The following is a 19,294-nucleotide window of genomic DNA, read 5'->3' on the forward strand; positions in this document are numbered from 1 at the left end:
ATAAACGCGCAAAAAACGACTAAGTAATCACACCATCTTACTGGACATCAACGGAATATAAAAGCAAGTGGACAACAAGCACTGTGGGAGTATCAATAGAATCCTGATTTTCTTAATTGCTACAGTGGAGTCAGAAGTCAACGTCTCAGCCGCCGCGCAGCGAAGGTAAATAAAAGAAGGTGTTCCTGCAAGTTGACTGCACTCAAATAGGCAAAACAAAAACCTGTCTGACTTCTTTGTTGTTGTACTGCATTCGCACTGTTGATTTTCTTTTTCGTTTGTGGAGTATTCGCTTTGCTTCCCTGTCTATGACGTAGTGCCAGAAACGATATAATATAGAGACATTGCATAGACGAAAAATCGTGTGAGGCAAGCTTCACAAAATTCTAGTAGGTCACATTCACCACTTACCACAGCAGAATTTGTTAAACTACCACTGTCTGTATTTGTTATTTAATAATTATTTGTACACTTTTTATTCAGCTAATGTGTTCAGAATTTTAACTTTTACTCACTAAAACTCCAATCAGTGTATTTCTGTGCTTAAATTATGTTAAAAATTGTGTTAAAGTTTTTGGTGTGGTGAAAGTGACCTACTAGAATTTTGTTACGCTCCGCTGCTTTCCACCGAATGCATGCATGCGCAATATCTTTATATTCAAACGTTTTTGGTGGTGCTTAATATTTGCGCCTGCTCAGCATCACAACTGCATTGGTGAGTGACAGAAGAAAGAATGTGGGTGATTTACGGAAGGAGGAAGAATATTGGCAGATGAGCTGAAGAGGCATTACTGCCACCGCGTTTAGTTTTACTTATCTATTATTATAACTAGATTTGATATAAATTTTTAGTGGTTACATTGTAGGTATATAAAAGTAGTATAAGATAACACAATAATACAATTAATGTATTTGTTCGCGATAACTTCACAAACAATATACATACATCCATAATGCCAACAGAATGTAAAGAGTGTACAGCCAAATTGCTGCAGATAGATGAAATGATAGCATGTGGCTATAGTCTTTGCATCAAATGTAGTAACATAAAGCGAAACGAGACGAAAATATTCTCAGAAAATTTTAATGAAACTAAGGAAGCCTTAAAGAAAGTTGTTGAGCCCACAGATGGCCTTGTCAGTAATGTTAAAGAGATAAATAAAGGGGCAATAATTGTTGAATGTATTAACAAGGAAGCTTGTGAGCAAGTGCGTCAGAAAGTACAAGACACTATAGGAAAAGATTACGAAGCGGAGAAAACAAAAAATAAAAGTGAGATAAAAAAGATAGTTAAGATATTTCGCATAACTGTAAAAATTAGCAATGAACGGTTAATAGAGTGTTTAACGAAGCAAAACGGGTCATGTGAAGGAAAAGAGTTTGTACTTAGAAAGGTGTATGAAAATACGAATCGTATGGAGGAAAGTTATTGTTTGGTCAGATTCAGCCCACTGTGCCAGCGCATCATACTTACTTTCATATTTACATACATCAACTTTAATTTAATCATTTGCTTACGCTGGCTAATTACATAGCTATGCTCAATCGCTCTCATATCATCATATATGTATGTACTTGCATTTATTTTAACTAGCCTACTTTGTGTGTGACCTACAAATTTACTCGCATTGTATTTATATTAATATGTCGATATGTATGTATGAACATTAAGGTGATCCGTATTTTTCAAAGTGTTCCGATTCTCGATCTCACCCCCTAGAAATATGCGAATAGCATAAAAACTAGAATATACAATGTTTTAGGTCAATCGTAAAAGGGTTAGAGGTGGCGCAAAGAGCTTGAAGTCCTGAAAAATGACGAATTTTTACAATGTCTAAAATTTGGTCAACCCTACTTCAGTTGTTATGGGTAAAACGTAATTTATCGTGTTATTAGTAAGTTCTAGAGATATTTGACTTTCAAATATATCTAAAACAACAAAAATTGGTCAAATAATAATAAAGTTATAAAATAAATTATGCCTTAAACACGGTGTCATTACTTCAAGAATGTGTATATTAGATTAGATTTTAGATTATTATTTATTTCATTATTCTCATAAGTGTATGTACATATTCGATAGCTTAATTTTACATGTCTACAATATCATTACTTAGAGAATAGTTAGTGATATCTTTATTTTATATAATAAAAATAGTGTTGTATGTCACATCATGTTTTAACAAATTCAATTGTATAATAGTAATAGTATTTAAAATGAGAATAAAATATTTAAAAAATAAATTGACTAAATTAAGTCATGAAACAATTTGAAGAAAGAAGATGAAAGCTAAGTTTACAGAATTCCTCATAACAAAACAGAAAAAAAGAAAATTCAAAACTATACAATGCTTATATAAAAGTAAAGACTATATTATACAACGTAGTGCATCAAAATTTCTATCTGGTTGGTATCAAACTCAAGAAGCCAAGTTTTTATTTTTTTTAAACACAGATCTGGATCTAATATCTCGTATGTTTTTTGGAAGGGAATTAAAAAGTTTGCAGGATAAGACAGTGTAGGAATTTCTAATCAATGTTGTTCGAAAAACTGGCAAAGAAACAAGTGTGCCATGGTTATTACGCAGGCTGTACACACCCCGTGTTGGATTTTGCAAATAGCCACCTCTCACGTAAAAAATTTTTAAAACTTTGTAATAGAACAAATGCCGAACTGGGAATATATTTGATCTTCTAAATAAGTCAAAGGAGTGAGTCCGACGTGGACAATTAAAAATCTTTCTTACTGCACATTTTTGCAGTACAGTTAATTGATTTATTTTATTGGAGTGAGCACCACCCCAGCACTTATTCCATATTCTAATTTTGAATGAAATGTACCATAATAAACTGTTTTCAGTGTATGGTTTGGAACGTATTTTCTGAGACGGTAAAGTATACGATTGTTTGAAAGTAAGTATTTTCTTAGAGTGGCGATTTGCTCATTCCAGTTTAGATTACAGTCAATTGTGACTCCTAGGTATTTGAAACTATTCACTTTTTTAATTTCAAAGCAGTTAGAGTCACATGCTGTATTATTATGAAAAGAACACTCATAACTATGGTTGGAGCACTTATTACTATATAGGATATTACGTTTGCATATTGCACTGTCAAAAGTTATATTAAGATCTTGTGCTTCTTGAAGTTTTGGACTAAAGCACATTAATTTGGTTTTATTGCTGACAACAAGTTTATGTTCCGCAAACCATGACCGAAGTATATTTATATCGTGGTTAAGATCCGCCTTCAAATTTAAAGGATCCGTTGAGTTATATTCAATTCCTAGGTCATCCGCAAATGCTACGACTTTGCCCTTAAAAGGTTGAATAAATAGAGAGTTCACATAGATAAGGAATAATATGGGACCAAGAACCGATCCTTGTGGTACACCAGAGTTTATGACTTTGGACTCACTAAGAGTGTTGCCTATTTTCACACTTTGGGTTCGATTTCCTAAATAAGATACAAACCAAATTGTATAACAAGCCATATAATGAGTATACATAAATTAGTTTGTTTAAAATTTTTTATTATAAATTTTTTTGAAAATACATTTTTAAAACATATACATATATCTTGTGAAACTGTGTATAATATGATATTATTTCCTAGGATCTAATTAATGATGATTTAGTATGTGATTCAAATTGTTTTTTGTAATCAGTTACAACTTGTAAAAAATATTTTTTTTCTTGTTCGTCATTTGTAAGTATTCTATTATATTCTTCCATAAGCTTTACTCCCCGTTCTGCTGCGCCGTTAACTACTTTTATAATTATAACAGTATCCTTAGCTTTTTTATAGGTTCCTGTATTCCCCCAGTATAGTGGATCTGCCTCCAGAAATAGAGATGATATCCCAAACCGACCAAAAAAAATCAATTGTATTTCCTGTTACAAAATCGTGTAGCTCTTTTTCTTTGAATTTATTGATTTCACTGGGCCTTAAGTGTAACCTCTTTAAATTTTCTGTTTCCTTGTCGCAGTTGTCTATGCTTTTGATTTTTTCCAAAATCTTTTTCTTCATGGTACAAGAGACGTCATCATCGAACAATGCCAATGCAATGCATTCTTCAGACAGGTACCATAGGTGGTTACAAAACTTTTTTATTGCAATTTCAGATATTTTTTTATTAACATTTCTGTATTTATAAATTTCTTTAATAAAAGATAAGTCTTGAAGAGGTGCTATATGAGGATTGGTACAGTAAAACCAAAGCTTAACATAGAACTGTATAATAAACGCGCATATACTTGCTATCGAATTCTCTTCATACTCCGTTAGTTTAAACTGTTCACGAAATAAATAGATTTTTAAGCAATACAATGCCTTAGACATCCACTGAACATGATGAGTGGGCTTTGGTACACGAAACTTTATGCCATCACTTGCTCCTAGACATATAGATGTTAATTCCAATAATTCTCTATAGTCATCTCTTACTATTTTCTTATTCAACTATTCCTTTGAGGGTTTCTTAAAATAACATCTTTGCTCTCAGCAAAACTTCATATATATGATGACGACAAGGTAGATACAAAAGTTTTCGCTCAATTTTTTTCCAATACCGTTGCAGCTCCTTTTATAACGCATGTGTTAACCGACGTCGTATCAAAACAACAGGCCACAATATCATCCTTCAGATCCCATTCAAATAACAGTTAATACAACGTATCAGCTCTTTCCGAGCCTGTTGCAGCATATAATTTTGGAGCTCCTATTAACTGTTCACCATTTCTGTAAGTAACAACAACTGGAAGTCGTTTCACCTTTTCACGACCTGTTATTCTGGAAGTGGTTTTCCATCCCAATGCAAAGTGCCGCAATTTATCTATTTAAAAAAAACGTACTATTCTAAATTTGTTCATTCAAGGGCAGTATAGTTTTCATAAGAAAACGTCAAAGAAATTTTTTGTAGTTGTTTGCAATTTTAAAATATATATTTTCATTTCTTTATACTTTTTTTTTTAATTTCTTGTGACATGCTTGTTGCAAGAACAAGTTGCAGTGCAGGCTTAAATTTGTTGTGGCATCACGCATTTCGAAAGAAAATTTATAAAAAAAAAATATATGTGTATACTTTTATAAATAAATAAACTATGAGGTGGGTTTTGTCTAAGGCTGGGGTGACGCTCAGTCAATCCAGAGTCGAGTAAAGGTCCCACAAACCCCTACTGAATAAATACACGATATTTATGTGTTACGAACACACGCACACACGGCTGGAGATATTAGGCGGACAGCAGCTTTCCGTCGCAAGATGGCGAGGGGGCGGAGCGTCGACTAACGGAGGTTCGGTAGGGCGGCTGAACGGTCGGGTAACGGACGGACTGGTACGGCGGTACGGAGGCAGCGGCGGGATAGAAGCAACGGCTTAACTGCGGTAGGATGGCAAGCGGCCAACGGTCGTCGTCGCAGTGGCGGGACGGATGCAGCGGCTTAACGGCGGTAGGATGGCGGACGGCCAACGGACGTCGTAGCAGCGGCGTGACGGATGCAGCGGCTTAACGGCGGTAGGGTGGCGAACGGCCAACGGTCGTCGTAGCAGCGGCGTGACGGATGCAGCGGCTTAACGGCGGTAGGATGGCGAACGGCCAACGGTCGTCGTAGCAGCGGCGGCACCAGAGGGGCGACGATGCGGCGGTGGGCTACGGAGCGCGTACCAGGGCCGGGGTGAGAGGGGAGATGGGCTGGCGACGGGGTTTACCTGGACAGCGGCAGCGTGTTCCGGGCGGGATAGGATGGACGTACCAGCGGACTTGTATTGGTCGGTCGGCTTCGGCAGGATCGGGCTGATCGAACGTCTTCGGCAGGCTCGGTAATCGGCGGGGTCAGTCACCTGCGGGAGAAACTGCGAGGACTGGGGTTAGTGCTGGTTTCACCGCTGGACACCCCCGCCTCCCTACTTGCACACTAGTAGAAGGTGCGTAAGGGGGGTGGGGTTGTACCAGCCGAGGCGCCGTGGGTCGACCCGTGGCGGAGGGGAAGTGCACCTTAACGGCACAGCGGTAGCCCCTTGTGCGCACGCATCGGCTCACGGCCGAAACCAGAGCTGCGGAGAGGGGGTCGTGCGGTCGTTCGGGCGGCGAGTCATTCCTTACCAGACCAGGACGACGGAGGGAAGGGTAGTCCGAAGACACCACTCGCGTCATCCTGGTGCAGCAGGGGGTGACTCGCGCCACGGCCGCACCCTCTTCTCCCCAGCTAACTAGAGGGAGTGGTTCCTCCGCTCCGGCCAGCCTACTAAAATCAGAGCTGAGGGGGGAGGGGGTTATTTGGTCATTAAGGCAGCGGGCCGCTCAACACCAGGGTGGGCGACGGAGGGAAGGATAGTCCGAAGACACCACTCGCGTCGTCCAGCCCAGGTGAAGGGTGACTCGCGCCATGACAGCGCCCCTTCCGCTCAGTCCGAGCCGCGGGGGAGGGGGGTTATTTGGTCATTAAGGCAGCGGGCCGCTCAACACCAGGGTGGGCGACGGAGGGAAGGATAGTCCGAAGACACCACTCGCGTCGTCCAACTCTGGTGGAGGGTGACCCGCGCCATGACAGCGCCCCCTTCCACTCGGCTAGCTAGCCGGAGTGGCAATTTTGTCTTTAAAAAGACAACCACTCCCGCTGGCTCACCTGCGAGGACTGAATTGCAAAAATGCAAATTCAATGTTTATATGGGTGGTGCCGCAAACTGGTTGAGAAGTCAACGCACCATTATTGTGCTTTTTCATTCGTTTGCTATCAGTGGTTGTTGACTATGCTATACAAGTGGTTTTTGGCTATGCTATAGAAACTGGTTGAGAAGTCAACGCACCATTATTGTGCTTTTTCATTGGTTTGCTATTAGTGGTTGTTGACTATGCTATACAAGCATAAGTACAAGTGGTTTATTGTAACGCTACGTTACAGTCCCCCTCCCACTTCGGTTGACGGAAAGCTGCGGTGGGGAAAGATGGATCTCCAGGCATGGCCTAGGTCTTGTGCCGGTGTGCATGTGGGCGAAGCACTTTATTTAAAAAAAAATTTTTTTCCAAAAATATACAGAGTCATTCCACTTATATCTAACAGAGTTAATGTTATTGTAATTGTTCAAAAAAAAAAAAAAAAAAATGTTCCACTGTTTTGTTGTTGTTTTTTTTTTTTTTTTTTTTTTTTTTTTTTTTTTTTTTGTCGGGGGTGGAGTCGTACTAAACTGTGTCCGTTGTCGTACTTCTCTTGTTCCCCTTTTAATGTTATGTAGATATGTATGTATTTTTTTTTTTTTTTTTTTTTTTTTTTGTTTGTGAAAATAATTTACAATTCATTTCTGACTTAAATCTAACAAGTTTTTGTAAAAGGTATGAAAATATAAAAATATAAAAAAGAAATGCGGCGGCCTCTTCTCTTGCTGTCTCATTCGATTTGTACCATTCGGTTGATTCCCATCAGCGAGACTTTCGCCCGGTTCTCGCCCATCATCTTCACCTGGACGCGCTGGTTCTTCCAATAAAATTTCCAGCACTTTTTGCTCCGTTTTGTCGGGCGTTTTAGTTTTAGTCCCCCGAAAAATTGTTCGGGATCGGGGTGCCCCTCTTCGTATGTCGTTTTCTTCATTTCGTTGTGTTCGGTGTCGCCCCGTCCCTGTGGCTCTGGTTGCGGGTCTTCTTTTATGGCCATTAGTTGTTCTATTGGTGGCCCATGAAAAATTTGGATTCTCTGAATCTTTGGTTTGTTTGCCGGCCACACTGTTGCCTCAAACGGCGGGCGCCACGGGCGTATCGGTTTCGGTGAGTCCGGTGGTGTGTGTTGCCGCTGTTTTCGACTCATTGTTGGACAGTTGGTTCCTGCAATGAGTAAGCAAAACGAGGGTTGTTTAGAATTTGTACGGCTTTAAATCTTGCAAGTGCGCGTGTTGTTGCTTTGTTTGCCCCGGGTGGCCTACTTTCACCGTGTTCGTGGAAACATATTCCATCACCAAATATGGGCCGGAAAATTTTGGTGCTAACTTCTGGGCGAATTTTTCGGCCGCGGATGAGAGTGGGTGGTCCCTTTTCATCACCTGCTCGCCTATGCGTGGCTTCCATTGCCGTCTGCGTAAGTCGTAGTGTTTTTTCTGTTGCTTTGAAGCTTTGGCTAGGTGCCCTTTTATCTCGTCCCATAACTTGGTGATGGACGGTGGTACGGTTGGTGGCTCTGCTGGTACTGCTCCCTCCGTGCGCACTTGCTGCGGTGCTGTAAGGTCTCTACCGAAGTTGATTTCTGCTGCTGATGCTGTTGTCGACTCGTGGCTAGCCGTGTTTATCGCGAATGCTATTTGCGGAATCTCCTGGTCCCAGGTGCGGTGGTCGTCCTTGCATCGCTGAGCTATCATGGTTTTTACGACTCGGTTGGTTCGCTCGGTGGGGTTTTCGTGCGGGGCGTAAGCTGCCGTAAACTTGTGATCGATGCGGTGGTCGTTCAAAAACGCTGCTAATGCCTTCCCGACGAATTGTTTACCATTGTCGGTGAGGAAGGTTTTCGGGCAGCCAAATCGGTATATGACTCTTTCTTGGAGTGCTTTGATTACGCTTGTCGTTGTCGCTTGGCGCACTGGGATCAACTCCACCCACTTGGAGAATTTATCCACCATGACGAGGAGACAAGTATTTCCTTGCTTGGAACGGGGCAGTGGTCCCACGAAGTCAGCGGTTACTATTTCCCACGGCCGTGATGATTGCATGGTTGCCATCAATCCTGCTGGGCGTCTTTGCTCGACTTTGTATTCTGCGCATCTGATACACTTCCGTACGTGTTTGAGAACATCGCGGAACATCCCGGGCCAGTAATAGTTCTGTTGTGCTCTCTTAAGCGTCTTCTTCACCCCGAGATGTCCGGCGGCGGCGGCGTCATGGACTTCTTGTAGTACGTCCTTTCGTCGGTCGGCTGGGATGCACAGCTTCCATTGCGGTGACCGCGAGAGTTGATTTCTCGGGGAAATGTGGCGGAAGAGTCGGTTATCGACGATCTGGTAATCTGGATGTGCTTGAGGTTTTTCCCGCACCTGTCTTGCTTTCCTCTCGTGCCAGTCGTTTGTTCCGTTGGTTATGGTGTACAAAATGTCATCATCGGCGTGTTGTAGCGGGCAGCGGGAGAGTGCGTCGGCTACCACGTTCTGTGCTCCTTTTCGGTATTCTATCTCGAAATTATATTGTTGCAATTCCAGTGCCCATCTTGCCAGACGTCCAGAGGGGTTTTGGAGCGAGTGCAGCCATTTTAGTGAGTGGTGGTCGGTGATGACGGTGAAGTGATACCCCTCCAGGTACGGTCTCATCTTACGGATACCCCATAGCACGGCGAGGCATTCCTGTTCGGTGGCCGAGTATCGTTTTTCCAGCTGGGTTAGGCTTCGGCTGGCGTAAGCTACTACGTTTTCGTGGTCGGAATGGCGTTGATAGAGCACGACGCCCAGGCCCTCTCCGCTCGCGTCGGTCTGGAGAAAAAACGGTCGAGAGAAGTCCGGACAACAAAGTATTGGCGCGCTGGAAAGCTTATCCTTGAGTGCTTTGAAAGCGTGATTTTGGTGCGCCTCCCATTTCCAGACTTGTCCCTTTTTCAGCAGTTGGTTAAGCGGCGCGGCGAGCGTAGAGAAGTCTGCCACGAAGCGGCGGTACCAAGACGCGAGTCCAAGAAAACGGCGGAGCTCTTTGAGCGTTTTCGGTGCGGGCATCTCCTGTACAGCGGATACTTTTGCTGGATCGGTGTGAATTCCTTTCGAACTGATGATGTGTCCTAGGTAATGAAGTTGTTGCTGGACGAAGCTGCACTTTTCGAAGTTTACTTGCATCCTGTGTCTTTGTAGGCGCTCGAACACTTCCCTCAAGATCGCCAAGTGTTCTTCGAAGGTATCTCCCAATACGATGATATCGTCCAGGTAGGCGAAAACTTTTGGTTGGAGTTCGGGCCCAAGTATCGAATCCAGAGCGCGTTGAAAGGTAGCCGGAGCAGAGTGTAGGCCAAATGGCATGACTTTCCACTGGAACAACCCTCTGCCAGGAACTGTAAATGCGGTGTATGGTCGGGATGCTCTGGCGAGCGGGATTTGCCAGTAGCCGTTCTTCAAGTCAATGGTCGAGATGAATTTCGCCTCTTTCAGCTGGTCGAGAATGGCTCCAATTTGCGGCAACGGGTAAGCGTCTGGTTCGCTGGCGGCGTTGAGCTGACGGTAATCTATGCACATCCTCCACGTGCCCTGTTTTTTGCGGACTAGCACGATTGGCGAGCTGTACGCGCTTCGTGATGGTTCTATTCTTCCTCCGGCTAATAACTCGTCTACCTCTTCGTTGATTACTTGTTGCATGGCCGGGTTGCGGGGGTAGTATCGTTGCTTCAGCGGTCGGTTGTGTTTGAGACGAATCGTATGCTCGGCTGCAGTGCTCGGTCCGATGATTTCGCCAAACCGCTTTTGGTGATGCGCCAGGAAGTTTCCCAGTTCCGTGTTTTGTTCGTCGCTCAGGTGTTCTCGGCTCGTCAATGCACATAGCGTATCCAGTTCGGGTGCTCTCTTGGTCACGGTGGCCTCTAGCGGCTGGCCATCCAGCGTGAGGATGATTCCCCTCTTTCTTAGGAAGTCCATTCCGAGGATTACCTGTTCGGCCAAGTTTGGGATAACGGACAGCATCGCGTCTGTGGCTCGTCCTTGATACACAATCCTTGCCGGGTAGGAATTTGAGGTAAAGACGCACGTTTGGTCTGCCAGCTGGATACTTCGCTTGTTAGGGCGTGCCTTGATGTTGTTCTTTTCTAGGTGTTTCCGTACGGTGTCATCTACATAGGATAGGGTGGCGCCGGTGTCCACTAGTGCGCGCACGCTCATGTCCTCGATGACCACTGGTATATAGAATCGGCCATCTACCTGTGTTTTTGCGGTTGATTTGCTGGCGGGTGGTTCCCTCGGCTTCTCTGGTCGGACGTACGGTGCTTGGCGGCTTCCTTTAATAGCGTTGGACGGCGTTCGGGATGCGTTCTCGGTAATTGGGCTCGTCGGAGGGCATGGGCAGTCCCTGGAGAGGATGTTGTCTTGGCCACACCGGGAGCAGAACTTCCTCCAGGGGCCCTTACATTGGAAGCGGTGGTGTCCGCGTTCCTTGCAGCGCCAACAGCACTCTTTGCTGTCGTATTCCATGGGTAGGTGGTATAGGCTGTGTGCCACCATTTTTCCCTGTTTCGCTTCCTCGCCTCTTAACAGCTCATACTCTTCCGTTAGCTCCAGGAGCTCCTCGATCGTCCTAAACTCGCTGCGTTTGACGAAAAGGCGGTATTCCACGCGTAGACCATCATAGATCCGTTCGAGGTGATTCTCTTCGCACATCGTCGGGTGTTGGCGGATCAGCGTTTCCAGTGCGAGGATGTAGTCCTTGGCTTTCTCTCGGCCTTGCTGTTTGCGTTGTCGGATGGCCTCTTCCAAATGTCGTATGTGTCGCTTAGGTAGAAAAAAATTTTGCACCTCCCTCCGCAGATCGCTCCAGCGGTGTATGTGTTGCTTACGGATGCGGTACCATTGCAGTGCCTTCCCCCGTAGAAGCTCCGGCAGTGTTGGGAGGAGTCGCTCGACGGGGATGCGGTAGCATTCGGCAAGCTCCTCTATCCTCTCAAGAAATTCGTGCAGTGACTCCTCCCCCGAAAAGTGCAAGTCCCAGCGGCGAACGGTATTCATAAGTTCACCGTCGCTCATTTCGTCTCGTTTCGGTAGTGCGTTCTCTCCCTTTCCTCCGTGCGGCTGTGGGCTGTTGATCTGGATTGTAGGGATCGGCTTTGTTGTTGGCTGGGGTAGCGTAGCGAACTTCCCCTCTTCCTCGTTCACTTCTCGTTCCAGCTCTTTCAACAGGTCTTCACTGGATTTCCTGGCGCGGTTCGCTCGCACGTAAGTACTCAGTGCGCGACGCAGCTCGGCTACGGTTTGGCCTTCCACGTCGATTCGGTGTTCCTTACACTCCTCGATCAGCTTCTCCTTCCTAAGTAGGTAGATCCAATTGAGCGAGTCGGGGTTCAGCAGCGTGCCTTCCGGAGTCTGTGTGTGTGTTGTTTCTAGCGATGTGTTCGTTGAACCCGCCCCGGCAGTGTTGGTGGTGGTTGTAGTTGTTTTTCCACGGTCATCTGCGGAGGAGGGTCCCTGCTCGGGCGCCATTTATGAGGTGGGTTTTGTCTAAGGCTGGGGTGACGCTCAGTCAATCCAGAGTCGAGTAAAGGTCCCACAAACCCCTACTGAATAAATACACGATATTTATGTGTTACGAACACACGCACACACGGCTGGAGATATTAGGCGGACAGCAGCTTTCCGTCGCAAGATGGCGAGGGGGCGGAGCGTCGACTAACGGAGGTTCGGTAGGGCGGCTGAACGGTCGGGTAACGGACGGACTGGTACGGCGGTACGGAGGCAGCGGCGGGATAGAAGCAACGGCTTAACTGCGGTAGGATGGCAAGCGGCCAACGGTCGTCGTCGCAGTGGCGGGACGGATGCAGCGGCTTAACGGCGGTAGGATGGCGGACGGCCAACGGACGTCGTAGCAGCGGCGTGACGGATGCAGCGGCTTAACGGCGGTAGGGTGGCGAACGGCCAACGGTCGTCGTAGCAGCGGCGTGACGGATGCAGCGGCTTAACGGCGGTAGGATGGCGAACGGCCAACGGTCGTCGTAGCAGCGGCGGCACCAGAGGGGCGACGATGCGGCGGTGGGCTACGGAGCGCGTACCAGGGCCGGGGTGAGAGGGGAGATGGGCTGGCGACGGGGTTTACCTGGACAGCGGCAGCGTGTTCCGGGCGGGATAGGATGGACGTACCAGCGGACTTGTATTGGTCGGTCGGCTTCGGCAGGATCGGGCTGATCGAACGTCTTCGGCAGGCTCGGTAATCGGCGGGGTCAGTCACCTGCGGGAGAAACTGCGAGGACTGGGGTTAGTGCTGGTTTCACCGCTGGACACCCCCGCCTCCCTACTTGCACACTAGTAGAAGGTGCGTAAGGGGGGTGGGGTTGTACCAGCCGAGGCGCCGTGGGTCGACCCGTGGCGGAGGGGAAGTGCACCTTAACGGCACAGCGGTAGCCCCTTGTGCGCACGCATCGGCTCACGGCCGAAACCAGAGCTGCGGAGAGGGGGTCGTGCGGTCGTTCGGGCGGCGAGTCATTCCTTACCAGACCAGGACGACGGAGGGAAGGGTAGTCCGAAGACACCACTCGCGTCATCCTGGTGCAGCAGGGGGTGACTCGCGCCACGGCCGCACCCTCTTCTCCCCAGCTAACTAGAGGGAGTGGTTCCTCCGCTCCGGCCAGCCTACTAAAATCAGAGCTGAGGGGGGAGGGGGTTATTTGGTCATTAAGGCAGCGGGCCGCTCAACACCAGGGTGGGCGACGGAGGGAAGGATAGTCCGAAGACACCACTCGCGTCGTCCAGCCCAGGTGAAGGGTGACTCGCGCCATGACAGCGCCCCTTCCGCTCAGTCCGAGCCGCGGGGGAGGGGGGTTATTTGGTCATTAAGGCAGCGGGCCGCTCAACACCAGGGTGGGCGACGGAGGGAAGGATAGTCCGAAGACACCACTCGCGTCGTCCAACTCTGGTGGAGGGTGACCCGCGCCATGACAGCGCCCCCTACCACTCGGCTAGCTAGCCGGAGTGGCAATTTTGTCTTTAAAAAGACAACCACTCCCGCTGGCTCACCTGCGAGGACTGAATTGCAAAAATGCAAATTCAATGTTTATATGGGTGGTGCCGCAAACTGGTTGAGAAGTCAACGCACCATTATTGTGCTTTTTCATTCGTTTGCTATCAGTGGTTGTTGACTATGCTATACAAGTGGTTTTTGGCTATGCTATAGAAACTGGTTGAGAAGTCAACGCACCATTATTGTGCTTTTTCATTGGTTTGCTATTAGTGGTTGTTGACTATGCTATACAAGCATAAGTACAAGTGGTTTATTGTAACGCTACGTTACAAAACTTCAAGTTTGGCTTCAAGAGATATATGTATTTCTGTATAAATTTGTTTGTCGAAAGCAATATATATTTTGCCTTGTAACTCTGTTATTGATCGACCAATTTTGAAGATTGTGGCCATATTAGGAAAGCAAGAAAATACAGATCTTATTACGCAGTAAATTTTCGTAGGGTTGAGAAATATGGAAGCCTGAAACACGAAACTGTAAAAATTCGTAATTTTTCAGGATTTCAAGCCCTTTGCGCCACCTCTGAATCTTTTTTGATTGGCCTAAAACTTTGCATATATTCGTTTTTGAGCTATTCACAAATTTTTAGGGGGTGAGATCAAGAATCAAAACACTTTTTTCCCCTCCATACAACGAAGAGCCGCCCTAATGTACATATATACATTGCAGGCAACAAAGCATTGTGATTTAGTAGGCATTGAAAGGGTATCGAACCATATTACGGTGTATTTTTATACTTAGCTGAGCAGAGCTCACAGAGTATATTAAATTTGTTCGCATAACGGTACCCCGTAACGGCATAAACTAATCGAGATAGATATAGACTTCTATATATCAAAATGATCTGGGCGAAAAAATAAATTCATTTAGCCATGTCCGTCCGTCTGTCCGTAACTTGAGTAAATTTTGTGGTATCTTAATGAAATAAGGTATGTAGGTTCCTGGGCACTTATCTCAGATCGCTATTTAAAATGAACGAAATCGGACTATAACCACGCCCACTTTTTCGATATCGAAAATTTCGAAAAACAGAAAAAGTGCGATAATTCATTACCAAAGACGGATAAAGCGATGAAATTTGGTAGGTGGGTTGACCTTATGACGCAGAACAGAAAACTAGTAAAATTTTGTACAATGGACGTGGCACCGCCTACTTATAAAAGAAGGTAATTTAAAGTTTTTCCAGCTGTAAATTGGCAGTCGTTGAGGATATCATGATGAAATTTGGCAGGAACGTTACTCCTATTACTTACTATATGTGTGCTAAATAAAAATTTGCAAAATCGGATGACGAACACGCCCACTTTTAAAAATTTAATATCTTTACAGTATATAAGTAAATTATGTCAACATTCATCTCCAGTAATGATATGGTGCAACAAAATACAAAAACAAAAGAAAATTTCCAAATGGGCGTGGCTTTTTCATTTAAATTGTCTAGAATACCTTTAATGCCATAAGTCCAACAAAAATTTACCAATCCATGTGTAATTTGGTAAGGGCAAAGCATCTATGACGACAACTGTTTTCTGTGAAAATGGTCGAAATCGGTTGAAGCCACGCACAGTTTTTATACACTGTCGACTGTCTGTCCTTCCGCTCGGCCGTGAACACGATAACTTGAGCAAAGATCGATATATATTTACTAACCTTAGTTCACATACCTATCTGAACTCACTCTATCTTGGTAATAAAAATGTGCGAAATCGGAATATAACCACGCCCACTTTTTCGACATCGAAAATTTCGAAAAATTAAAAAAAAAAATGCCATAATTCTATACCAAATACGAAAAAAGGGATGAAAAATGGTGACTTGATTGGTTTTTTGACGCAAAATATAACTTTGGATAAAACTTTGTAAAATGAGTGTGACACTCACCATATTAAGTAGAAGAAAATGAAAAAGTTCTCAGGGCGAAATCAAAAGCCCAGGAATACTGTTCGTGGGCTACTCCCTTTTAAAATACTCATTAACACCTTTAATTTCATACCCATATCGTCCAAACACATTATAGGGTCACCCCTGGTCCACCTTTATGGCGATATCTCGAAAAGGCGTCCACCTATAGAACTAAGGCCTACTCTCTTTTAAAATACACATTAACACCTTTAATTTCACACCCATATCGTACAAACACATTCCCGAGTCACCGCTGGTCCACCTTTATGGCGATATCTCGAAAAGGCGTCCACCTATAGAACTAAGGCCCACTCCCTTTTAAAATACTCATTAAAACCTTTCGTTTGATAACCATATCGTACAAACACATTCTAGAGTCACCCCTGGTCCACCTTTATGGCGATTTCTCGAAAACGCGTCCACCTATAGTACTATGGCCCACTCCCTTTTAAAATACTTTTTATTACCTTCCATTTGATATCCATGTCATACAAACACATTCCAGGGTTACCTTAGGTTCATTTTCCTACATGGTTATTTTCCCTTATTTTGTCTCCAAAGCTCTCAGCTGAGTATGAAATGTTCGGTTACACCCGAACTTAGCCTTCCTTACTTGTTTTTATTTAGTATGCTATAGACACATTCAGCAGTATGTAAATAATGATGTGTATATTTGTTGAGTACATTTTTTACTCAAATTATGTCATACCTATATATTAAAAGATCCCGTCTTTTTATGATACAAAAAAAACAGAGCCTTAAGCACTTAGCAATAAGAAAGAGGAAATCCCTCGAATAAATGAAATTGCCAATTGAACATCGGGAGGTGTGTTTTTGGCTGAACAGCTATATTGCATTAGTAGAAACTGATGCAATAACATTTGAGAATATATTGAAATAACAAACCCAGAGTTACAGATATCAATATATAAACCTTTACGGTGTAATTCACATAGCAGACATACAGGGGGTGTTTTAGTATATGTACATGACTCAAGAAAGGGTCGAAATTTCTCAAGTGGGCCACTTTAAAATCGATTGTCTCAGTTTTCATTGATTAATACGGTTTTAATTCGGTTTGGAGGTAAAGACGATCTCCCCAAAATATTTTTGAAAAAAAAAACAAGTAAGGATGGGACTGTCTTCGGCTGTGCCGAAGACTTCATACCTTTCATGAATGGGGCTGAACAATAATCTTATCCCGTTCGTAATCTCCAAATAATCGGATGTATAAGATAAGAAATATATAGTGAACATATGTACATACCTAAACGACCGCCGTGGTGTGATGGTAGCGTGCTCCGCCTACCACATCGTATGCCCTGGGTTCGCACCCCGGACAAAGCAACATCAAAATTTTAGAAATAAGGTTTTTCAATTAGAAGAAATTTTTTCTAAGCGGGGTCGCCCCTCGGCAGTGTTTGTCAAGCGCTCCGGGTGTATTTCTGCCATGAAAAGCTCTCAGTGAAAACTCATCTGCCTTGCAGATGCCGTTCGGAGTCGGCATAAAACATGTAGGTCCCGTCCGGCCAATTTGTAGGGAAAATCAAGAGGAGCACGACGCAAATTGGAAGAGAAGCTCGGCCTTAGATCTCTTCGGAGGTTATCGCGCCTTACATTTATTTTTTATTTATTAATAAAATAAAAAATGGCAAAAAAACACCTTATCTGGATTATATATAGCTCCGATCGACAAGATTTTTACAGGAAATCTTCTATGATATATTAGAATATATATCACCAAGTTTCACGTTTTTATATTGGAAATTAAGGGAGAAATGCCTAAAAATCTTTCTATCTGAACGATCGGTTGTAAGAGATATATATTATATATAGCTCCGGTCGATATGATTTCTACAGAAAATCTTCTATGATATATTAGAATATACATCACCAAATTTCACGTTTTTATATTGGAAATTAAGGAAGAAATTGTAGCATTATGCGTCATACCCATCTATGTAATACACTTGCGGCATTACGCATCATGAACTTCTATGCCAAATACATTTTAGTAATAATCATATTACAATATTATCCAACATAAAGTATTGAACTAACCCAGCGGTTAGATAACATCAATGGAATGCCGAATATGAAACCCTTATCCGTTCACAGCTAATAAATTTTGCTTATTATTTACATACAACCAATTATGGGAACTAACCAAAATACTCGCATCGATCTGCTGACGTTGCGAAAAAGGAAACAAAATTACATGTATGCATAGCATTAACCAAATTACTCGCGTTGATCTGCCAACGTTGCGAGCAAGCATACAAACTTACATGTATGCATAATATTAACAAAATTACTTGCATTGATCTGCTGACGTTGCTAATAACATATACAAATCTACATGTACGGAGTCATGCATACAAATCTACATGTATGCAAGCCCTGTATACAAACTTACATGTAGGCATACCCCATTACCAATGTACATATTTTTAGTTTATTTGTATTAAGATAATTACGAATGTATAGGTTAAGAAAATAACTATATAAAGAGAAAGAATTTATTTAATAAAGGCAATGATTTTCAGACCATAGAAGTCTTTACTCCTATTTATTCAAAGTAAATATTTCAAAATGGCTAAAAATCTTTCTATCTAAACGATCGGTTGTATGGGATAATATTATATATAGCTCCGATCGAAATGGTTTTTTCGTGAAATCTTCTGTGATATATTACAATAAATATCTCCAAGTTTAACGTTTTTATATTGGAAATTAAGAGAGAAATTGCCAAAAATCTTTCTAACCGAACGATCGGTTGTATGGGAGATATATGTTATAGTGGTCCGATACTACCGGATCCGACAAATGTCTAATATAATACAAAAATACATCCTTGTGCCAAATTTCATTGAGATATCTCAAAATTTGAGGGACTAGTTTGCGTTCAAACAGACAGACGGACGGACAGGCGGACATGGCTATATCAACTCAGTTCGTCGCCCTGATCAATTCGGTATACTTAATGGTGAGTCTATCTTCTATATTTCTCAACGTTACAAACATCGGACCAAAGTTAATATACCATTTCATGTACATGAAAGGTATACAATTTTTTTTACATTAGTTAGTTAACAGTTGGAGTTTTTGATCATGTTATTATCATGTTATATTTAAAAATTAATTAAGAGCTGCAAAAAATTGTTTTCTTTTTCAGCATGATGTTATTAATCTTGTTTATTTCAGTATTTGAAAAAAAATTTACAATTTTCGAAAAAAATGTGTGCTGATGCTGTTGTGCACCGAACGTCGATACTAGAGCTTACGATTCCTTCTCGAACACAAGCGAGATTTTCGAGACCCGAGAAATCGAGAACTCAACTTCTCGCGAGATTCTCGTGTCTCGAAATACTCGTAAATCTCGCGAGCTTTTAGACATAAACTTAATTGCTGTATGGACGGTATTTATACACTTGGTTTTTTTTTACTTGTGATTTTTTTTATTATATTGCTTTTCAATGACATTTAACTCAAAACATATTTATTATACATATAATTTTGTTCACTTGTTCACAATATTTTATTTTTTTAACGAGACATCGAGAACGCGGCTTCTAGCGAGATTCTCGAAATACTCGCGAGCTTCTCGACTTTCAATTCTCGAATCTCGAAATGCTCGTAATACTCGCGAGCTTCTCGACTTTGAATTCAGTTGCTGCATTGGCAGTATTCTATACATTTCGGTGTTTTTTAGTTGTGGTTTTGTG

The sequence above is a fragment of the Eurosta solidaginis genome, chromosome 1, assembly GCF_040869045.1.
Source record: "Eurosta solidaginis isolate ZX-2024a chromosome 1, ASM4086904v1, whole genome shotgun sequence".
In the NCBI taxonomy this organism is placed as follows: Eukaryota; Metazoa; Arthropoda; class Insecta; order Diptera; family Tephritidae; genus Eurosta; species Eurosta solidaginis.